Below are 23,408 nucleotides of genomic sequence, written 5' to 3'. Positions count from 1 at the left end.
GGTAAGTCCCCATTGAACCAGGGCGGACACGGTACCGGTAACGTTGCTAGTCTTGGCGCTAATAGCGCCATGACTAGCACCAACCTCGGAATGAGGCCCATGCAGTTAGTACTCACTTGACAGCTGGAGACAGTGGGGATCATTACGAGGTTGGAGGTAAGGGAATACTGGCACCGGTAAGGACACCGGTGCCAGTAATCCCTTACCACCCTATTCCGAGGTCCCTTAGCGGGTCCCTTCCTTAACACCTGGGGCCTCATTACGAGGTGGGCGGTAAGGGATTACCGGCAACGGTAAGGTCACTGGTGCTGGTAATCCCTTACCGCCTTACTACGTATTCCCTTTTGCGGGTCCTTCCTTAACGCCTGGTTTTACCAGGCATTAAGGACGGGACCCGCAAAGGGATGCCGGGGTCAATAACGGTACCGCAATTTGCAGCCCTATGGGGGCTCAAATGGGAATGGGGAATAGCTCTGATGAATGGGGAATTACCGGTCCCGCCGACCTCGGAATGGGCCGGTAATTGCTCCATCCGCCAGACCGGAGTCGGAACGATTTTGGAGGCAGCCATGGCGCTAATAGCGCCATCGCTACCTCCAACCTCGTAATGAGGCCCCTGGTTTTACCAGTTGTTATGGAAGCGACCCATTAAGGGACTTCAGAGCTAATAACGGTTCCGCAAATTGCGGTACCGTTATTAGCTCCATCCCCATTCCCATTGAGCCCTATAGGGGCTCGAATGGGAATAGGGAATGGTTCCCGGAATGGGGACTTACCGGGTCCTCCAAGGTTAGAATGACCCGGTAAGTCCCTATTTCGGGGACCCGCACCCAGAATGCGGTAAGGGGTAGCCATGGTGCTAACAGCACCATGGCTACCTCCAACCTCGTAATGTCCCCCGGTGTCTTCATGGTATGAGAGTGCCCAGGATATTAGCCCTTTCACAACAGCACTGCTTTTTAAAAACAAAAAACACTAATAATGGCCTGAATTGAAAACCCTCAATGACTTATCATCGGATCACTAACAGTAGCAAGCAATGGCTACCCAGTTCTGTTCTGTTCTCTCATGCCAGTCAGCATGCTGTGCATGATGGATCAATCTGAATATTGTCTCAGTGGGATGCCTTTCTTTTAATCAACTGCATAGCAGCACAGACGTTGGGTTTGCGGTAGATATGAAGCCATGTATTAACCTCTTGCAAAGCACTCAATATCCAGCAGAACCACTCCTCAAAACAACTGCAGAAATGAATCCCTCATTGGAGCAAATGCACACCATCCAAGCTAGCACCATCAGAGAGAACTTGACCATCTTGCTCTTGTTACTAACAGATCTTATCAAATGTCCCTGCACCTGTGGTGTAGTGCCTACAGGTTTCAAGATGGGCACCATCTCTCCTCTGCTTAAGAAAAGAAAAACCTTCTGCAGAACCAACTGTTGGCCCAAAATCAATAGCCCTTTCATTGGTAACATACTGAAGAAATTGGTGACCTAACAATGCCTGGCGTGCTGTAAATCCAACAATATACAGCATGAAAATCAATCAGGCTATACAATCCCTTCTCTAAATGTAGAACATGCTTCTGTCATCTCTTGATGAAAATACCTCAGAATGCCTGTTTACATTTGACTTATGGCAGCATATGTCACTGTCATCCATCAAATCTTGTTGCAGAAACATCAGCTCCCTGTATGCATCTGGGGCACTGCCAGTAAATTGATAATCTCCTTCTTGAAAGTTAGAATCACTAACTTCAGATAAGGTCCACACTGCCTGTAGCCTTTTAACTTTAGACATGGATTGTAGAAAGGTTTGGTGTTATCTCTAAGGCAGTTAAACTGTTAAGTGCAACGTTTGGTAATTGTTTTTTAAAAATGTACTCAGCCCCTTTCCAGATGTAGGCTGATGACACCCAACTTGACTTTAAAATTCCTACCGTGACTGAATTGGCTCAAACCATTTATATCTGTGTAACCTGGCGTGCTGCAAGATTGGATGATTGACAAGCACCCCTGCGTGTATGCTTCAATAATGCAAGTTATTTTCTTGGCTTCCATAATCCCTAGTACTTTCCCTTCGACTTGCCTACACTAATGTCCCCCGAGACTCACATCACTGATGCAAAGACTTTGGGTTTCGTCTTTGACAATAAGATCACTTTCAATCGACAGTTAAGTGTGGAAGCTAAACCCTGTGACTTCCACCTGCACATGTTGAAATGCATCCTACTACTCCTCAACCTTCAGCACAAGGTGGACGTGGGGAGTGCAACAGTAATGAGTTGCGTGGATTATTGCAGCCTTAAACTGCCCGCCCCTTAGTTTGGTACTTCTCATCTATCTCATCCAGAACAAGGGAGCTGGACAGATTATAAAACTAACACCTCGTGGCCATGTCACCCAGGCCCTGAAGGTATTATTTCGGCTAGCCCTGAAGAAAGGGATTGGCTTCAAACCTCTATGTATTATACATATGGGGCCTCATTACACAGTAGGCGGTGGACCAAGGTGCTATTAGAACCTTGGTCCATGCCGGTAAAATACCGGCACCGCCTTGGGGGAAAGGAAAATTACCGCCCTATTCCAAGGTTGGCGGGGCGGTAATTCCCCCTTCCCCCATTGCCCTTCCCCATTCCTATTTTTGCCCCATAGGACATGATGGGAATGGGAACGGTGCTAATTACGGTACCGCAGATTTGCGGTACCGTAATTAGCACCCTGGTCCCTTTGCGGGTTGGTTTCTAATGACTGCTAAAAAGCAGGCGTTAAAGTACCAACCCGCAAAGGGACCTCGTAATCAGACGGTAAGGGTTAACGGTCACCGGTACCATTACCGGTGACCGTTAACCCTTACCGTCTTCCATGTAATGAGGCCCATGGTCTTACAGGTGTTGCATTCCCTATTTCAAACATTACACCATGAACTACAATCTGGAGGCCTGAAGATTGTGCATGTGGACATTCATTGATCCCCACGAATATCAACATGGGGAGAACCAATTAAAGTGAAATCTGTTAAAACTGTGTCTCTCCAAAGAAATGTACCCCCAAAAATGATCTATATGTGAGACATTAGCATGTGGCTTAGCTGGGAGCACTTATGGTGGGCCAGGATGAGGCTGAGACTGCATCAGCTGGCTCCCTACTCATTTGTTTTTATTCTCTGCAATATTGTGTTTCCCGGTCACTTCCTTTGATGCTAGGTCTCCTATCATGCTCATATCTTCTCTACCCACTTTTGCCCTGCGTGTATAATGGTCTGAATGATCCAATAACGAAATTCCTTTACCTCCTTCATTGCTACCCCCTCCACCCTCCAAAATCTTGCACCCCAAAAAGCACTTCATGTGAGGCACCAAATAAATAAATAAATACAATAGTCCTATCAGAGACAGAGATAGACAGAAAGAGAGAGAGAGAGAAGCAAACAGACAGTCGTAAACGTCCTGTATTGTAGAACAAGCTCTGCCTTCATCTACCATAAGACTTGTAAAATAGCACCAGAAATTCAGGAAGCCTACAAAAATGACAAGGTTTCAGAAAAGCCCTTTAATCTGTAATTGTAGTCTAATTACTTGATATGTGCATTGAGAATGAGACTTACCTCTCTGGTGTGCATGACAGCACACCTTTCTTCATTGTGTTTCTTGTTTTTTCTTATGCTCCGATCTTTCCGTTTGTTCTCCTACCACCAGTTTCTCTCCGATACAAAATGTGACTCTAGTAGGAATAGAAAATATTACAAAATTCTTAAAAAAATTAATTAAACTGATTGTAACTATCTTATCATGCTCCAATCTCACATTCGCTCTACCTCTCTCTCCTTCTAACTTGTCTCTGTATTTCTCTCCCTTTTTAGCGCTCTACACCCTCAGTCTCTGTCTGTCTGTCTTTTTCTCTCTGTAGGTCTCTCTTTCTGTCACAATTTCTGCACACGGGAGTCATATTGTCATCAGGAGTGTGTTTGCTAAACCACCCCAGCCATTACTGAAAGTGCGACCAAGGAAAATAAAACAAATAGATTTCACGAAGGAGCCTACGGGCCATTTTTGAAAGCTATAACAGAAAGGAAAGTATTTACAGGCCGATTCATGGAATTCCTAACAAAAGTGTCGCACGCGGCTGGCGCACAGCGTGCCCGTGCGAATGTCTGCGCCAGCCGCGTGCGATAAAATCAATTTCTGCGCACAGCGTATTCATGGATTCTCGCCTCCAAAAGCAGACGTGGCGCAGAGTGGCGCAGCGACCCTGCAGCAGCGCCAGTTACGCCCCCAAGAACGCCCTTGCGCAAGGAAAAGCCATCAAGATCGCAAAACCATTGCAAAGGCCCGTGCCAACCCTGTACCAGTTTACCGGACTGGCAAACGCAAAGCGGGGAACGCGTATTACGGGTTTCGGGAACACGCGTGCGCTAGAAGTTTCACACGCGATCTGGCCTGGGGGAGTGTGTGCGTGTATTGCAGGGGTGCGGAAGAAGTTCAATACCCGAATGGCCTGGGTGCATGTAATTCCGAGGTGCGCGAGAAGTTCCACACGCGATTGGCCTGGGCGCGTGTAGTTCAGAGGTGCGCGAGAAGTTCCACACGCGATGGGGCCTGGGGGAGCGTGTGCATGTATTTCAGAGGTGCGCCAGAAGTTCCACACGCAAATGGCCTGGGCGCGTGTATTTCAGGGGTGCGCGAGAAGTTCCACATGCGATTGGCCTGGGCGCGTGTAGTCCAGAGGTGCGCGAGAAGTTCCACACGCGATCGGGCCTGGGGGAGCGTGTGCGTGTATTTCAGGGGTGCGCGAGAAGTTCCACACGCGATCGGGCCTGGGGGAGCGTGTGCGTGTATTTCAGAGGTGCGCGAGAAGTTCCACACGCGATCGGGCCTGGGGGAGCGTGTGCGTGTATTTCAGAGGTGCGCGAGAAGTTTCACACGCGATTGGCCTGGGCGCGTGTATTTCAGAGGTGCGCGAGAAGTTCCACACACGATCGGACCTGGGGGAGCGTGCGCGTGTATTTCAGAGGTGCGCGAGAAGTTCCACATGCGATTGGCCTGTGTACGCAATTCCATTGGACCAAAGGCCCTGACAGTGCAGGCGCCTCTGTGACGTGACACGCGGGGGCATGTCCATGTACCCGGGGGAATGTTACAAGACCAAAAACTGCACGTCCGAGTGTCAGCCCGCGTAATTGGAGGATAGTGCCTCAGTGCGTATACGCGGAAGTGACGTTGGACGTGTGGTGCGGTTTAAAAGGTGCGTGTAGTACGTCATTTCAGGGTGCTAATTACGTGCTTCCCGTGGAGAGCGAGTGGGTGAAATCTGTACTTCTTGTCGGTTCACACGCAATTTACTTCACAGCGTTTCTAGTTCGTACTCCCTGTTACCTCTGTCAGTATTTTTCAGATTTTCTCTTCGACCTGTTTCCTCAAACAGCGTTGACTTCTCCTTTTGTCCTGTCTCCTCAGACAGTGTACAATTCTTCTTTTGGCGGGGGTGTTGCCAACGCGCACATGCGCATATTTTTCACGCTCTTTTCCCAGGCAGACGGTGAGTCGCGCGCGTATTTGTGTAGCGTACCCCTTCAGAGGTCATTGTAGGCTGCGTGTGACACGCATACGTTCATTTTTGTGTTTCTGGGTGCCACAGCGTAGTGCAGGTTCCTTTTCCCACGCACGTGGTCTATGAGGGGTCGCATGCACATCATTTTCTGTTTTAGGGGTGCCTGTGCGTTGCGTGACCCGTCATCTTTCCCCAGGGGTTCCATACAGCCTTGCTAGAGCACTTGGGTACGAATTCCATCTAGTACCCTACCCCTTTGACCCCCAATTGCCCAGGACAATTGTCCACTGCAACTCCCATACGCACAACTCCATCAGTGCCATGGCTGGGAGGCGAGCAAGTGGTAAGCGTGGCAAAGGTGGCCGAGCCTCAAGAGGTGGGCGTGGTGGGCGCGGTAGGGGACGTGGCCAGGATTTGCAGACTCTCCCTAGCCCCCCACGTGTGGAGGACCAGTCAGGGACACACATCCCCCTCCCATGGTTGAGGGAAACGTGGCTGACACCATCCCTGCTCAGCCCTTGTTGGACCGGCCCGTTGTGGCACCTGACCTAGCACAGGGTGACTCCCAGGCTGACTTCCAGGTCGCCAAGTCTAGGCCACGGGTGGCGGCGCAAGCCAGTGTCACCAGGCCACGTGGTACAGGGGCAGCCCGAGTAGGCGGGGTGGGGAGGCTGCAGGGGCAGCTGCAGCTCCGTCCACCCCAGCTCTGACTCTCCCAGCTGGGACAGTGTACATCAGACTGAGGTTCCCCCTGCCATCATCACACTTCAGCTAATGCCTGCAGAAAGTCATGTGTCAGTGTGCCATCGCACACTACTACTACACAGTCCACCGGTGCTCCTGCCTCCAGTGTACAGAGCGGCGTAGGGCACTCTGGATCCCCACCACCCACAAAAAGAAAGAGGAAGAGTGCTCATCCAGTACAGGCTGATGACCCCGACACGGCTACACGGTCCGAACACCTCCTTGAAGTCTAACTGCTGTTGCATAGTCTTGAACAACTATTCTCCTACCATACAACTTAGATTCTCCTTTCCTCACATGCTGCTGTTCCCATCTCATTCATTCTTTCTTTAACTCTCAGTAATTCAATGTTTACCATCTTAGCCTTCTCCATCCAGGCAGGACACAAGTGAGTATTCAGTTTCCTACCTATGACCAACTCAAAAAGAGTTACTCCTGTTGCACCATTTATAACTGACACCCCAGTACTGTCCATATTTGTCTTGTTAAATATTCCCACACCGCTCTCTGGATAGTATGATGTGATGATATGATAGTTTATTTATAACACGCTTAATACCTAGAGGTTTCTAAGCGCGGACCCGGGGATCAAACCTGTGTTGCTCTGCATCGCCTTGCTTGCAAGGCAAGCACGTTGCCGCTGAGCTATCCTCCTGCTGAGACTCACAGTGGTGTTTTGTTTGATACCAATTTTGCACCAACCAACTCTTGTGACACCATTTGTGGCCCATTATCCGTTACCACTTTCTCAGGGAACCCTTCTCTTTGTAGATGATACATGCAGTTTTGAACAGTAGAATGGTCTGGTGAGGAAGCCAATGTAGTTCGCCTAGTATGGGGTGATTTGGTCCTAATTCCAAGCACCCATAATAATATGTGCTGCAATGTTGTGGACTGCTTTTTGGGGAGTCAAGTGAGCAGCTGAATCCCCTAACAGTTCGGAATTTCCCCTATTGATATGGAAGATCACGAGCCTGCACCACAGTCTGGAACACCTGTGGAAGGATGAAGTGTTGGATTTCCAAAGGGTGGAGTTTTGGAACCAGGTTGTCTGCCCCTTCTTGGCTATGGGCCTCATTACACAGAAGGCGGTAAACCATGGTGCTATTAGCACCATGGTTGCCGCCGGTTTATACCGGTACCACCATGGAGAAAAGGGGAATTACCACCCCATTCCAAGGTTGGCGGGGCGATAATTCCCCCTTTCTCCATGGCCCTTCCCCATTCCCATTTTTGCCCCATAGGGCATAATGGGGAAGGTGGTAATTACGGAACCGCAAATTGCGGTACCGTAATTAGCACCAAGGTACATCTGCGGGTCACAAATTTAACGGCTGGTCTACACCAGCCGTTAAGGTTGGGAACTGCAAAGGGACCTCGTAGTAAGGCGGTAAGGGTTAACGGTCACCGGTACCCTTACCGGTGACCGTTAGCCCTACCGCCTTCCATGTAATGAGGCCCTATGTGTTTCTGGCAGGACACACTGCTGTCAATAGTGAAGCCTAACGTTTTAGCTGAATTCGAAAGCTGCAATCAAATATATTCTAAGCTCATATCATTAAGCTAATGTTGAACAAGTTGTTGTTTAGTAGAGGGACCGATGAACATGAATCTGTTCTTGGGTGGATTACGTTTGAGGAAGGCAGTCGACAATCAGTTCGAAAAGTGTGCTTTGAGTTTGTTTGTCAGTTTCAGACTTGGGGATGTTAAAATCTCTGACAAACACATGATTACTGTGTGCTAATTTGGCAGAGGAGATTAAGTTAGAGATGTTGGCCATGAAAGAGTCACTCCTCTTTGGTGGTCTGTAGATGGGGTGGAAGGTGATGGATTCCTTATGAGATAAAGGGAACCAGCAGGTGAGTGATTTAAATGGGTTTTTTTATGGGAAAGGGGATGGTGGAGCATGGCCAATTGTCCTGAGGATGATTGCCACTCCACCTCCTGCTCTTCCTGGCTGGTCAACATGATGGATGCAATAGCATTTGGTTGGGGTGTTAGGGAGAATTCTCCAGAATGGCTAATTTCCCTTACCTACTGAGTCCCTCAGCAGCTTTGCTGGATTTCTAGGATTTATTTTTTTCACCTGGTAAGAGTGTGGGCCTTTTTCCCCAGTCTTACATGTGTTTTGCTGTGTGTGTTTAATATTTTCTTGTGTTCTTGGACTGTCGTGCCTCACCTACTCCATAGGCATCATATTTTTACTGTGTGTTACACAGCACCTTCAGTGCAGTGACAAAGGGTTGTCTTTTTCAGACTTCCCAACTCCAACTCCATTTTCTAAGACTGACTACTGTCTCTCAGAACGCGTAAAGTTGCCATTGACTTTATTAGTCTCTTTTAAAACTCACAGACCCAGTACAAAGTATCTTACATAGAGTTCTGGAAGGGGTTGATACTACCCCTTGTTGTCTGTTTCTCTTGGAACATTGTTTCATTCCCTTTTCATTAAGACTTGGCTGGTGGCAGTGGTAACTACCCTACTTGTCCTACTGCGGTTATCTTAAATAGCCCTGGTATTGTTTTGGGCTATCTTGGTAGCCTCAAACTTAAACCTGCTGGACCATATATATTTTTATACGGGCCCGGCTGGGTTTATTCTCCATTTCTTTTTCAAAAAGTATTTCTCGTGTTTTGCTATGCGCGCCAAACCAGGTTTGGTTCCTTTGTTCACCGTTCTTTCGCAGGCTTCAGCACAGAAGCCCTCCTTAGGCACCTGTATGTCTGAGGGGGACAGGATGTGAGGGAGGGGTTTAGGACTCCCTGCACAGGGTCTCCTTGGAGACCCATGTCGTACTCTGATATGATTGGCTGGTGTGACTGTCCTGACGGGACAGACCCCTGCTGTGTGATTGACAGCCAGGCTGTGTGAATGGGGAACAACTGCATAAAAAGCAGGTCTCTGGGTCTCGAAAGGCAGAGTCACTACCTGATCGAGAGAGCCGAGGAGAAGCTGACAGAAGAGGACCTCTACCACAACTGAACCGCCTGGTGAAGCCCTGCTGTGGGTCAAAATCTTCCAACTTCGACGACAGGGAATATCTGCAAGGAATATTCTCCCCTTGGGCTGGTGGGAACAACCAGTTCAGCAAACTGCTCGCCAGGCCTCCCTTCTCTGGTCAAATTTGCTGTACAGAGCTACAGTGAACCAGATAGCCAGGAGGAACGAACCCTGCTTGCGTTTTAAGGAGCGCACCTTTTATTCGTCGCTTTTCTCTGCTGATGGTTTCTTCCCTGGGCAGTGCAGGACCCTCCAGTCTTCCTCCTTCTTGTCAGTCCGACAGTCACTTCAGGAATCATGAGCCTGCAGGACCTGCCAAGAAAGCCTGACTGAGCTACAGCATTCTTCTGCTTTAAAGGTACTGTGCTAACCCGGTTGTTCGTTTCATACAGCCGCAGCAAAGGTGTGTGAAATCTTTCGCCAATCTGAGGGCTTATCCTTCTCCATTCTTTGAATAACTTTTCGTCCGACCAACTTCGTTCTGAACTCTTGGCAAAGACTTAACCGTGAACTACTCTAAACCGTGTGATCCTCTGCAAAGACTTTGGTCCATTGACTTTGGGCCAGGCCCCTTTAATTGGATTTCCTCACTGTAGTTCCTACTTCTAGATTGCCCTGCTTTCTTACTTGTTGGTGCTGCTCAATTTATGTCTAACTTTGTCTTTCCCTCCCTTTTAAATTGCTGGAGTGCTATTTTGCTGACACTTCGTTTTGAACCTAGCTTGTCCAGAATCTATTGGGTGGGGTGTAGTGTATTAGTAACATGATTTTTCAACTGCTTGATAATACTGAAATGTTTAATAACTGATGTGTAAATAAATGTATATTTTTTTACTCAGAAACCTTGAGTCAGTGTTTGTTTGAATCATAGTAATTGCTGTCCTTTGTGTAACTATTGATACTGCTCACTTTACTCTTGAGATAGGTCTGGCTGCTCAGCCATCACTACCACTTAACTGTGTAGTACAGGCTTGTACCAGAGGTGAATTTGTACTGTCACTTGTAGTCTTAATTGTGTGTGGTGTTCCCAAGGGGTACTGCATATAATTCTGCCTAACAAGGAGGACATCAAAGACATGTTGGGAGGGTGGGGTATACTATGTTTCAGTGATGAAGAGGGCATCAAGGTTGTTGTATGAGATGAGGTCAGTCATCTCTGTTGCGTGAGCGACTGTTGAGTGAGCATTAATCAGCTTGAGGGTGTGTGTGTGTTGGAGTTTTGTAAGGTTAGCTTTGCAGTGGGGCAGCCCATGACACTTGGCGGCTAAAACACTAGTGAGGGACAATCTAGGTTGTGGAGGGAGTAGAAACATAGTGGTGTCTAGTAGTAGTAGTAGTAGCGACTAGTTTGTAGGTGAAATGCAGGACAGCAGGTCTAGACCTTGGACCTGCTGGAGCCAAACAGGTAAGGCTAATTTCTTTGTCCACCCTTTGTGAGGGCTCTGGAACCTAAGAAGGACTGGTGAAATAGGAGGTGGACAGAGAAGCTGAGCGGCAGGGCCTAGTGATGTGACAAGTATCCTCCTAAATTTCTCTAAAGAGCCAACACTACCCCAAAGGATATCATTGAAGTTCAATTCAATAAATGGAAAACGTAGAATACATTCAAATCATTTGTCTAGGTCTATTCATCACATTGCTTGAACATACAGATTAATATTGAAGAGTTTTACCAGTTTCATTTTGTGGCCAACACTGCAGTGTTCATAAAAATATATTTTGTTAACTTTGTTTGAACTGCAGCATTTGATGCAAGGATCCCTTCTATTCTGTGCATTTGTCAGCAAACCTTGCACCATTATTTAGACTGTACTCTATTGGATATTGGTCTGTTGCTCTTCGGTGGTCAACTGATGGAAAAGATCTCTCATGTGGCTATGTTCATTATCTAGGGAGGCTCCCCACCAATCTACATAAGCTTTGATTTACCTCAGTGACCTCCACTCATCATGGGTAGCATTGCTCAAACAGCAAACATACATCTCTTAGGAGGTAAATCTGGGAGTCAGATAACATCATCACATACCAATTACTATGCATACACAGAATGCCCTCATTGATTTATCAAAGGGAATCTACATTGTTAGTAAAGATGGATGATTACTGTATATTAGCACCCTGGAAGGGAGTGGTGGCCAATCAGGATACTCAGAACGCGAACTGGATTCTCCAGTACAAGCCTGCGTTTCGAGCAGTCTGAGTGCTTCTGTTTAGTGCCCCCTTTAATTCCACGCCCCTTCTTCCCTTATCTGCCCCCTCTCACTTCTTGGCAACCATGTAGTTCCTACTCGGTACTAAGAGTGTCTCATATTTTTTTATTTAAAAAACGTACCTTGTGGTTCATCGCGGTGCAGTGCCGTAGCCTCCCAACTGTGTTTCCTTGTGGACAACGTGACAGTACTCAGAATAGAGAACGGACTTGGAAACTATGGCGCAGCACTGCACAGAAAGTTTATTTTATTAATGAAATACCATTAGCACCCGCCTAGGAAACTACACGGGTTCTAATGGCCATAAGTCAAAGAACCCGGGCTGTTCCGCGGGTTCTTCTTCATTATGGCCATAGTAACACATAACTAAATCCACTAGTAGTACTGGAAAAGATGTTTGGAAGATGCTTTTATTTCATTACAGATTAAATATTAATAGCCTCCAACACAAGCTTATTCTCTATTCGCAGATCAGATGTGGGCTTTCAGTTGAAAGCAGGAGACATGTTAGATGTAAGCTAACTTCAAAGTCCCTTTCTTGCCTGCCAGTGATTAATTAACTCAGCAAGACTTAGAGGAGGCTTTCTCTATCGCCACAGTTCTCAATGTGGCTACCAAGTCTTCTTTTTGTGCGGCTTGCATTCGACAGATATGTTCAAAAGTTGCAACAGCCCTGTTTTTTTATTGTTTCTTTTTGCTATAGTCAAAGCTCGTGTAGTCAGATCATCTTTGTTGTTTTTGACAACGTCTATGATTAAAGTCCGACTGTTGCAGCAGATGTGTTGAGTTAATAGACAATGGTGCAATTTAAATGGATGTGCCTCTTCTGAAGGAATGGCAAGGTGCTACACTAAACATCTTTGCAATCAAGTTTTCTCAGTTGTTTCACCTTGTTTTTGGGTGTGTAGACAGTTATTGTTGCTTAGGTAGCCAATATTACTCACACTGGACAATGTAGTTGTCTACAAAGACTGGTTGTAAAGCAGCTATGATGCAGGCCACGATAAAGCAACAGAAAATGAACCCTCGAGTGTGTTAGTGCTCTGCAGTCGGTGTTGTAAGTTTCCTTTGACAGCCACACGTTGAGGACACAACCTGCTATTAATGATCTCAGTTGCTCAGTGTCCTTGATGTCTGGGGTTAGTATTTCTTCAGGCAGAGCAGCCAAGGGTGTGGATTGTCAAGGGGTTGTTATTGGGTGATCCAGTCAGGTCAAGGGAAGACATTTCTGGTCTTTCTTAGTAGTCATGAGTGTATATATGGCAACATCCCTAGCCCATAAACCCCCTAATAGAACTGAAATTAGGATTCTTGACCTGGTACAGGATTTTCGCAACTAATCAAACTAGGAATATCCCCAGGATTGAGCAGACTGTTTCTCTCTATAATTGACAAGATCTGACACCAATCAGGGGAGCCCGTGCAGACACTTGTGTGAGGGAAATCATAGAGGCTGCCTGCCAGTCCAACTGCCTTCCAGTGGCATATGTATGGTTTGTGTAGCTGATGAGGACTTATGTGAAGAGTCCATCCATCTTGTTGTATGTATTCTGGATGAGTGAAAGCCACCATGTTTTTGTCAGTTTGTAGTGCTTAGGTTCCACAGGTTAAACTAGTTAGGCTTTAGAATCTATCCTGGCTTTGCACTGTTGCTGTTGTCATCTTTTATTTTATCATTTCCAGGTAATCTGGACAACCTTCTGTATTCTGCATCCCACGCAATCTGGCTCTATGTGCAAATCCTCTATGTTGAAGGCCACATGCAAAAGGCATATTTGGAGCTTCCACCAACAAGCAGGAAAGGGTGATTACAGGGGGATTTACCCACCCACCGAATCCCCACCCTTGGAATTTCTCTTCCACCCACCCTACACCTCCCACTTTTCTCCCCTGTGGTGGGACTTTCTTCTTATTTTGGAGGATTAAACTTCACTCTGCCTTTTCCCACTCCCTCCAACAAAAATGACCAAACCCACACACTCATAAGCACACATATACACACACACACCCTTCCTTCTTCTAGACTGCTTAGGAAGCACCTGTCCGCCCCTGCACATACTCATGTGCAGCATGGGATGGGGCTCGGCCTCTGTGGCCCAGAAGAATGCGGGCAATGTACCGGCAATCGAGGGGCATTCTCTGCTGTGGAGCAGCCAGTAAACGAGGCCGGCTCTTTTGGTTTGGAACTTGTTGGAACATGTAAACTGAGGTCAGGTAGCTTCTGATATTTTTGTTTGGGATGTGTTTCCTGACTGCAGGTTTTCAATCTCCTTGGTCTACTACCCCTGCTGTTTCTCCTTTTCTTTGCCTTGTTTGATTTCTGCTGGATTTATGTCTATTCAATTTTTCAGCCATAGTCTGATTCACTGACCCCTTCTTTTGTGCCTCAGTAAGCTTCTGCTATTGTACTGTAATATCTTCTATACTCCTCTTTACCCTTCCTTTACCTAACAACAGTCTTTAGATGCTAATTTCTTGAGAACCGATGCCAGGAACTGCTGTGTTACTGAACCTTTGCAGCAAACTCCAGTGCCTCCACATTCTCTTTGATTCTACTGTCCTATTCACCTTTCAACCTCTTGTCTTCTGATATTCATGTTCATGCTTCATTTGCTATTATGGCTACTAGACCGCTCCTACAGATGGTCTACGTCATACCAATAAAGCTACTATTGGCAGACATGCTACTTGCCAAGGACAGCAGCATTACTTGATAAAAACAGCACCAGAACAATGTTACAATCATAGACTCTGACTTACCACTATCAACATATCCCACAGTGCTTTGCAGAGTCTTATTGTCATTGAAGTCCAGGACACCTGACCACTTCATGTATTCTTGTTTTTCCAGGCATTGCTTCAACAAGAACTGCCCAGTTGCACAGGGAGCAGTGACTGGTGCCTAACCCTTTGTTTGTTAGGGAGGAGGGTTAGTCTCAATCCTATGAGTCACAAAAGCCACAAGAATCCTTGATGCACAATTCATAAAGCAAGTCAAGTCAGACAGAATCAAGGTAAGGACTTACTTGTTAAAGTCAACATACTTAATGAGTCCTTACAGTTTCATGTCCACATTTTAGTTCAGATCTTAATATTTTCAATAGCTTTTTGATCCATTGGATCTTTTCCTGGAATTGGTAACTTTCCATAACCTCTTTATCTTTACCAGTGTCTCTTTTGGGGCCTGAATATGGTGATCTTTATATTTTTACAATAGTCAATTTTGACTAATGCTCCACTCCATAACTACAACTTTTCTTAGTAGGTTCTAGTCAATTATTTTACAACTTTTCCATTGTTGCAAGGTTTCATATTCCTTTGGCAATAACAAGAATTGTATAAACTTCCCTCTAAATTGAAAATGTACACATTCACAGACAAAATTGTTGTATTTGATGGAATATGTGATCTCCTTGAAAAATTGACGTCTCCTCTCCCAGTTCTTTTTTGTGTAGTACTAAAAGATGACCTCCCAATGATCCTTAGTTCTTCTTGTCCTTGTCTTGTGAGGGATAATAGAAATTCTGCTGATTCAAAGGCATCTTTGCACAAGGTAATCTACTCTGCAAGCTCCTGTCTAGTTAAAAAAAGGTCTATGCTTGGTCAGGTTCAAAGAAGGTATTGTCTTTGGTGGGTAAGTAGATTATTTTTTAATTGATTGAGAGTATTATGCTCACATTGTTTATAAAGGTAGACATTCCAATCGCTGATTCACTTCACATTTCTATTTTCTGTAAGGGGGTATAGGTGACAGAAACAGGAATAGTTATACTAAACTGTTTCTTCAAAAAGGTAGTGAATTACCAGAAAGATGTATCACATGGAGACAAAGACCAATATGAATTCTTTAAAGTTTGTAAACATTGTAGCCACTTCCTTTGTCTTCAATTTTGCATCTTCAATAGACCTGCTGGAAACCTTTTTTTTGTTTTAATGCTAAGATTATTTTGCTGGTAAATAGCTGTTGACTGCCAGATGCAATATGGACATTTTCTGTGTAGTACAGATCTAGAAACATAAATGTGTTTCCCGAACAAAGACAATTGCTGGCTTGGGCTAGTGTAATCTCTTTTGACATGATTATTAAGTTTAATTATAGTTGCAAGTTATTGTGAGAAGGATGGCTATAATAGCAAACCTATTTTACAGTTCTAATTCTATAATGGTTTTATGGGGGACCTCTAAAATGACACATAAGGTTATCTGTATAAGTAATGAGGAACCATGTGGATACAGGCATGGTGCTACAACAATCTTGTGGAATCATGTTTTGTATTGAACATTTTACATCATAAATCATCCTCAACATATAAGAAAGCATAATTAACATAATAAACAACAATGCGAACAATGGCACCATATTACATTATTATATGCATAAGAATAAACATTCAGCGACCATTCTTCCGTCCTTCCCTCTGTAGTATACCTGCCCTTCGTTGGTCATCGCCACTCATCTGCTTCCCTCCATGAGTCCCCTATCCACTATCCTCCTCCCCCTCCCATCCTGCTCATTGCCCATTCCACCTCGTGAATCTAACACTGCCCTTCATCAACTCCTGCAGCTGGTGCTAAATATGTAGGATGGATAACCATGTGAGTGAAAGAGAGAGAGATAGACTCACCACAAACCCCCAGGGTCCAGTAGATGAGCCAAATGGATGCCAAGGTGATTGAAGGACTCTATGATAAATAATAAATAAGGAAATAAAGAGATAAAGACTTATAAACTGTGATATACCACAATCCTTTGTATTATCAGTACTTGGACTTCCTCTACTCTCTGAGTTAATGTAACCTTGTGGTGGGAAAAGTAAGGGAGCTGTGTGTTTTTTCAAATGTAGTTAGTTCCCTGTGCTGTTTTATGTGCCATGGGGATGAGGTGGGGCTATGTTGCTTTTAAGTACAACAACATAATAGCTAAAAGCTATGAAGGGGCCCAAGGGGATCCTCGCGTAGTGGAAACAAGGCAAATCACCACACACGAACTGATACGCCAGACACAAGGTTGTATTCCCAAAAGCTAGGGTTTATTGCAAAGCAAATAGTCTCAGTTGGCCAACTCGGTCTCATGCCCCGCGACGTGTGTCTTCAGACCTCGAGGGATGCAAGAGAGCAAATAAAGTACATCAGTTACATATATACAAAATGGACATCCTGCAATCAGTCATGACATGTTCATCACGCCCATTGTACACTTTCTTTGAACTGGGTCTGATGATTGACAATTTCGACAAATATGACATCTTCGAACATCTATTTTATCAACAACATGCAGCATTGCGAGTCTGGAGACATATTTCTTTGTTGAACAGGACACAGCCCTTCTGTTCTTGCGAGCAAGCTGCTTACGGGGGAAGAGTCGCATTCCAGGCCTTGCTATCTCCTATTTGCTATTCGTGTCCTGGGAGTCAGCATGCTCTGCTGGGCTTAGGAAAGGGGGCCGTAAGAAAAGCATAATTCAAGCCTTTAGCTGTTTCTTTCTAGCATTTCTACCTATTAACGAGACTAGCTGGCATCAGTGAAATGATTAAATGCCGTGGTGCTCTTCCAAGGCTACATGCGGGAGGGGATTCAGCATTCCTCTCTGGGGCTGCCTACGTTATGTTTCAACGAATAACTCCCGGCCTCGCGGCCTTGCTCTTTCGCTTTGAACAACAAAGTAATCAGTGGAGCAGAATAAGCAGAATAAGCAGAATAAGCTTTCGGCTAAGCAGTTTTGAACAAAAAGCAATGAGCATACCTTAGAGAACAAAATGGCGATTCTAGTTACATCAAAAATGGCCGCACATTGGTCAAACGTATGAGTCTGTATTTCTGACATTCAGTACATGAGACGGTTGGTCTTCGGCCAATATGATACATTGCCATTAATCGTGTGGTATCTATTTTCCTAGACTGACAGCTAGGCACATAATGACAATTGAACATTAGATTTCAATACTGCAGAGGATTTAATTAGTATTCCACAGAATGTGGGCTACTTCATGTAGACACCTTATGTTATGGCTAAATGCAGCCAGATAATGTGTTATCACATCATTTGAATGTCATCTTTCAGACACCGATTGGAACCAGGATCGATCACTTGCCAGGGTTGTGGCATATAGCATGTCTGTTTCATTGGTGTTTCCGAGTCCGGCATGTTCATGTCTTTCCTTGAGTCTACTTGGTACCTGGCAATAGGTCCAGTCGTGGGAGGCTTTCTGGTCCAATAAACGGTTTCCACACGTTGTATTCTCTTGTGCAGAAAATATAGTTGCAAATGTGAGCTACCTGGTCAAGGAAGGCAGTGAGCTGAATACATTAAAATGCTGACACCGACAATGTATTACTATCTGGCACGGCACACTGATACCACTGACAATATGAAGTATGTTTATGGTTGAACTTGTACCTTCTGTTTCATTTGATGATGTGAAAGTCTGGTGACCATGCTCTGGACCACCTATTATAAAAACGTATAGTCCATAGATAACAATGCTTCTCAACAGTTGTTGTGAATAAATGATTAGTGTAATGCAACACATTGTCTCATGCATTGCATCAGGCACATTGCTTGCTGTACATCAGAAGTTGCTTCTACATTTCTGTTAATTTACATTTGGTGTTGGCTGAGGTCTGATGAGATACATTTTGGCCTGGGCACTGGTTTTGTATTGTTCATTCCTTGTCTGTCTTGACTTTGGAACCCAGATTTTCGAGGAGGTATTTTTGTCTGCCATTGGGTGAGGTTTGCAAGAGTGTTGGGTTTTCTGTAGACTTCTGTAGACTTCCTGCAACAAGGATTTTGGAAACTAAGGACTAGAGTGCTAAATGAGATTTTGTATCAAGCTAATTGAGTTTCCCCAACCGAACTAATATAATTTACCAATTTAGTGAATGAGGCATATTGGCATGCTGAAAATACACCACCTGTATTTTGAAAATGCTGTTATTATCAGAGAACAATGCTATTTCTTTTTTAGTTCTCTTCCATTCAGTCCTTAGGATGTGTCAGATGTTTTTCGTATTGGTTTCACCATGAGGTATCAAAGAGAAAATGGCAACCTGAAACCCCACATTACAACTAGTTTCTATTAAAGCGACACGTTAAAATACAATCTAAGTAACACATCCAAATGCAGATATTTTGTTATTTGCTGTCCTTTAATAGCTGCTATCTAAAGATGAAACATGCAGTGTGTACAATATGGCTGGTGTATATACTATGGTGTATTGAAACACCTTATTAGATGTTACTCTCTGAAGCCTTGAAAGTGGTTCTCAGAAAATAACATGGTGCAGAACTATTTAGGTCAATACATTTCACTGTGCATCTCATCCCACTGATCTAGCAAACGCACTGAAATTGTGATTGGTGCACCTCACTTTATTGATGGTGAAAAGGCTCCGTTGTTACGATTACAGTCAACCTCATTACTTATGGTTTTTGAGCCAGTGCAGTTTCTGGATCCGAGTTATTATTTGTGATATGTGTATCCTTCATTAAATGCATGCTGTGGCTATCAAACCGATTTCCTGTGTCCTCCTCAGATAAGGGCTAGTCCTAAACTGATAACCCAGTGGGATTTATTGGGAAGTTAAACCTGAGAATTGCATTTGCATAGTTTACCAACCATTCCATAAGGGAACAGTGGTGACAGTCTTGCTACATTATATGGAAGATTAGTTAAACCCAGAAGGGAGTGGGTTGCTTTTTGTCACGATGTAGGCAAATTGACTTATATAGGCCAGCCCCCTTCACACACAGAGGTTTTTATGTATCCAGAAGGGAATAGAATCCCAAAGTTACAGTGTGTGCCTAATAAAGAGGATCCAGTTAGGGGGTGGATGTACATAACCCCACATCAAGGAGATTCCGTTTAGTGGAGCATTTCTGGAGCACTCTTGTTGTAGCGGGAGAGAATAACCCACAACACCTCCTGCCCTCTCAGTTGCAAGATTTGAGGACAGTACCCCCTGTCATGTGCAAACTTCTCAAGAGAGAGGCTGATCCTATAGTAGCCAAATCTGAGGACAGTACCCACTGGCATTTGCAAAACTCTCAAGAGAGAGGCTGATCCTCTAGCAGCAAGATCTGAGGTCAGCACCTGCTGGAATGTGCAATATTCTTAAGCGAGAGGCTGATCCTCTAGTAAAAAAGCAGTGCATCTTTCAGAATTAGAGCTCCATGGGTCCAAGGAGCTGATTCAACAGAAGAATAGGATGATGAAATGGCTCCCTTGCTGAATACGAAATAAACTTACATATGAATTGCCTAATATCCCTACAGATATTCCGCTAGTAAACCTTCAGTGACACCTGCAGCAAAGAAGTTTCTCACATGAAGTCAGACACTCTCAAAGTAGGGTTGCATCTGCTTTCCTTTGTTAGAGGTAAGCCCAGATAACCATAAGAGTGATATCCTCTATGATCCACCTTAATCTGTGTTAGATCTCATGAAAATAAAGGTGTCCTAAATGACACCAGAACTAGTTCTTAAACTTCATCCTCTTTATCACCGTTTGTAAATATTATATGTCCAAACTGTGGGCCCAACTACTTTCCTACATAGTATTCAAATATTCATGGCACAATATGTATTTATGTTTACATTATAAAGAAAATAAGAAACAAACACTAGTACTCACTTCATGTCTTCTATATATTGTTTGGCATACATTGCATTCAATGGAAGATGCTACTTGTGGTCAAATGAATGGAAGTGAAAGTCTTTAGGGGTTGCTTGAGTAGCCAATATGGGGTAGTGGACCCACTGTGCCTTTAACAAGATATTTAAACCAAGTAGAGTTTAGCTAGTAAAGTAAAATCTCCTCCGATGTCCCGGACCTGTGCCGGAAGCCTGTTCACTATATTCAATACAAATTGTGCCAATGGTCATGTTTTGTGTGCCAGCCTCCAAATTTAATATCTCATTGAGAATCACTTGCAAACAGTTTGAGAAAGCTGAAAGAGTCAAAAATCGGACTAATGTTGGAGAACTTGTTTCCATGAAAATCTACCTAATTCCATTCTGAAAGATTTGGGTTATACCTTTCAAGTCATGGACATCTCCCAGTATGAACAATCGATGTACCCCACTTCACAAAACAGAATCCCACCAACGACTACTGTCACCAAAATTCATTTTCATAACACTTTGTATTACTGTGCTGATGTACCATTTACATCAACCTAGACCCGCAAAGTGAATTAATTACTATAAGCGTATTCAAGAGGGACAAAAGGATCATTGCATTCCACCTGTTTCTTGCTCCAGAATTTAAAAAATCTGAAATTAACAGTGACGTACCACAATCAGTATGTTTCGTGAAAGCTTTTACCGTGGGCCCCCGTATTATAAATAACATCTACGATTTCTCTTTATATTTCTCTTTTAGTGATTTCAGACATAGCATAACAGTGTAAAATTGCAGGCAGTAGATATCACTTTGTCATGGTGGTGCAGTAGGCTATGGAAAGCTCCTGTTGTTGCTTTGGGTAGCATTGACGATGTTGAAAGTATTCAGGATGTGTCAGGGACTGGAGGGGAGGGCCTGTAACGGTCAGAAGAAGAATCTAGATTGAGTCTGAAGATTTAGTAGATCAGGCTAGTAGAGTCAGTGAGGGGTGTGAATGAGATCATTTTAGAGTCAGCAATAAAGCTGTAAATGGTGTTGTTGAGCAGATCATTTTGATGAAGGAGCATGTGAAGAAGGCACCAGAAGGGGAGGCGGAGGGGATCAAAGTATTGAAGAATGCCTACTCTTTGATGCAGGGGTTTAGAGTTAGAAGAGAACCAGAAGGAAGAAGTAATATGAATCAACAGGATTAGGGGAGGAACGTAAAAGCGGTGTCACCGCCCTTATCGGTGGAAGCCAGAAAAGGTTTGTTGTAACCTTGGATAAAAGTCTATAGAGGCGCTCCATCCACCACTAAAAAGAAGAGTACTCATATTCACTATCGCAGAAAGATACATCAGATTTTATTTTGAATCAGTAAATTTAATACAAAGATGTATTGACTAAATGAAATGCATTGACTACTACATGATAGATCAAGGAATCCTATTTTAGAAGGGTTTTAAGTGATGTATTGAAAATTGAATTGCCTTTTTTCTTTGAATGGGCATGCAAAATAAATAATACACTTCAACAGTTGTTATCGTGTTTTATTATTGCACATCAAGAACATTGTAATCGCCAATTATCAACGGGAGACTGCATATCACTATGCGTCAAGAACATAAAAGCACAATTCAAGGAGAAATCAGACATCAAAATGGTTTGTTGAACCACAACAGAAACAAACAAAGATATGTTTTCAAACCACTGTACCAAAACATTTTTGGGACAATATCACAGTACTGTGCATGTAACAAACCCAACCTCTATGAGGGTTTGTCAAAGTGGCACCAATCAATAGTGTAAAGATTCAGAACAGGATTCTTAAAACAACACAGAATAACTGTAAAGACACAAAGAGAGTTTTGCATGGGTGGACAGCAATGGATGTGCTATAGTTTCATGGAAGTAGTCTGTCTACACCAGGTGTTTCGGCCATCTGGAGTTGGGCTAGATGAGCCTCATCTTTAACACGGCCATCATCAGGACGGGGTTCTGTGTGAAATGACGTCTGTGCTATGGGATAATTTCACAGGCACTGTATTAGAGATCTGCTAGCCTCATTGGCTGGTCTCTAGGTGATCCTCTCACCGGAGGTATGTAGGTGAAAAGGTCCAATATGGTGTCAGAAAAACGATCAACCATGAGATGCACGGCTTAGTTGGTGTACGAAATTGAGGCAGTCTGCCTGCAGCGGGCAGCATGCAGCGTCTCCTCAAGGTGCTGAGTCACTGAAGAGAGCTGTCGGCCTAGCGTTTCAAAGCTTTAATATTTAGTTGAAATATCCCTACATACCCTAATGCTTAATGGCCAGTTCTATGGGACCTTTAAAATCGCTAACACGTAACACATGAATGACAGAGCCACCAACACCCACCATCCAAATCCCAAATATCACAGATCACCAGCTGTGAAATAACCCAGTGTGGAGCCCTCGTCGAACTGCAGACCCTCCTACATGTGCCTCAGAGGTCCATCATTGATGTCAGATAATCAACTGAAAGTTAATTTAGCATCTGATCAAAGCTTGTGCCCTTCTCTGAAACCTAGACACATATCATGGACTCCTAGACTACGATATACTATTTAAAATGAGGAAGAAGCATGGGAGATGCTATCATACCATTTGATGTCATATGCTGCAAAATGCTTGCTGGGACCATTTCCCCAGCTTTGAGAATGTACTCATCAATGGTATATCTAGCCTAACTATCTCCTGTATCTGTGCACTCATCTAAAACCTCCCCAAAGAGAAATCCCAACCTTCTCATCTGACTTGGTGGGCGTGACCCATCATCAAGTATCCTTATAAAAAAAGAAATACCTGTATAATCACTTCATCTTCTGGGAATGTAACTGTTAGGCAGAATCCTGTGCAGTGCCCGTAGGGACCACTACACACAATTAAGACCACAGGTGGTAATACAAGGCTTACCTTTGGTACAAGCCTGTACTACTATGTTAAAGTGGTAGCAGTAGCGGAACAGCCAGGCTTATCTCAAGAGTATATGAGCAGTAGCAGAGATTACACAAAGGGACCACAATTACTGTGACTCAAGAAAACACTGACTCAAGGTTTCAGGTAGAAAAATATAAGTACATTTATTTTTAAACCATTTGTTATAAACACAACACTTCTATTAAATTCAAAACCACACGTAAAATATACTACAACTAACCAATTCACTTTGTACGGTAAGGCTCAAGGTAAGTACCTATGTTTGAATGGACCGGTGTTATGAAACAAGACACGTTACCGTGAATACGATTGCGATCACTTTGGACAGTTCGGTCTAC

At 44.2% G+C, this 23,408-nt stretch overlaps 1 protein-coding gene across 2 annotated transcripts in view; it reads left to right on the top strand.

Moving 5' to 3' along the window:
- The window catches only part of LOC138472975 (gamma-aminobutyric acid receptor subunit pi-like), a 1,132,082-nt gene that overhangs the window by 729,023 nt on the left and 379,651 nt on the right, over positions 1-23,408 (top strand). Inside the window, exon 2 of one of the 2 annotated variants that reach the window (XM_069611406.1) lies at positions 14,357-14,519. The exons of the other annotated variant lie outside the window; for it this stretch is intronic. The gene's annotated coding sequence lies outside the window, so the exon portion shown is untranslated. The remainder of the gene's footprint in view (positions 1-14,356; positions 14,520-23,408) is intronic. 2 annotated transcript variants of the gene reach the window in all.

Source organism: Ambystoma mexicanum, chromosome 8 (genome assembly GCF_040938575.1).
Source record: "Ambystoma mexicanum isolate Mex_15411 chromosome 8, UKY_AmexF1_1, whole genome shotgun sequence".
NCBI classification, from domain to species: Eukaryota; Metazoa; Chordata; class Amphibia; order Caudata; family Ambystomatidae; genus Ambystoma; species Ambystoma mexicanum.
The sequence above is the reverse complement of the archived record's forward strand: the minus strand, read 5'-3'. Positions and strand labels throughout refer to the sequence as shown.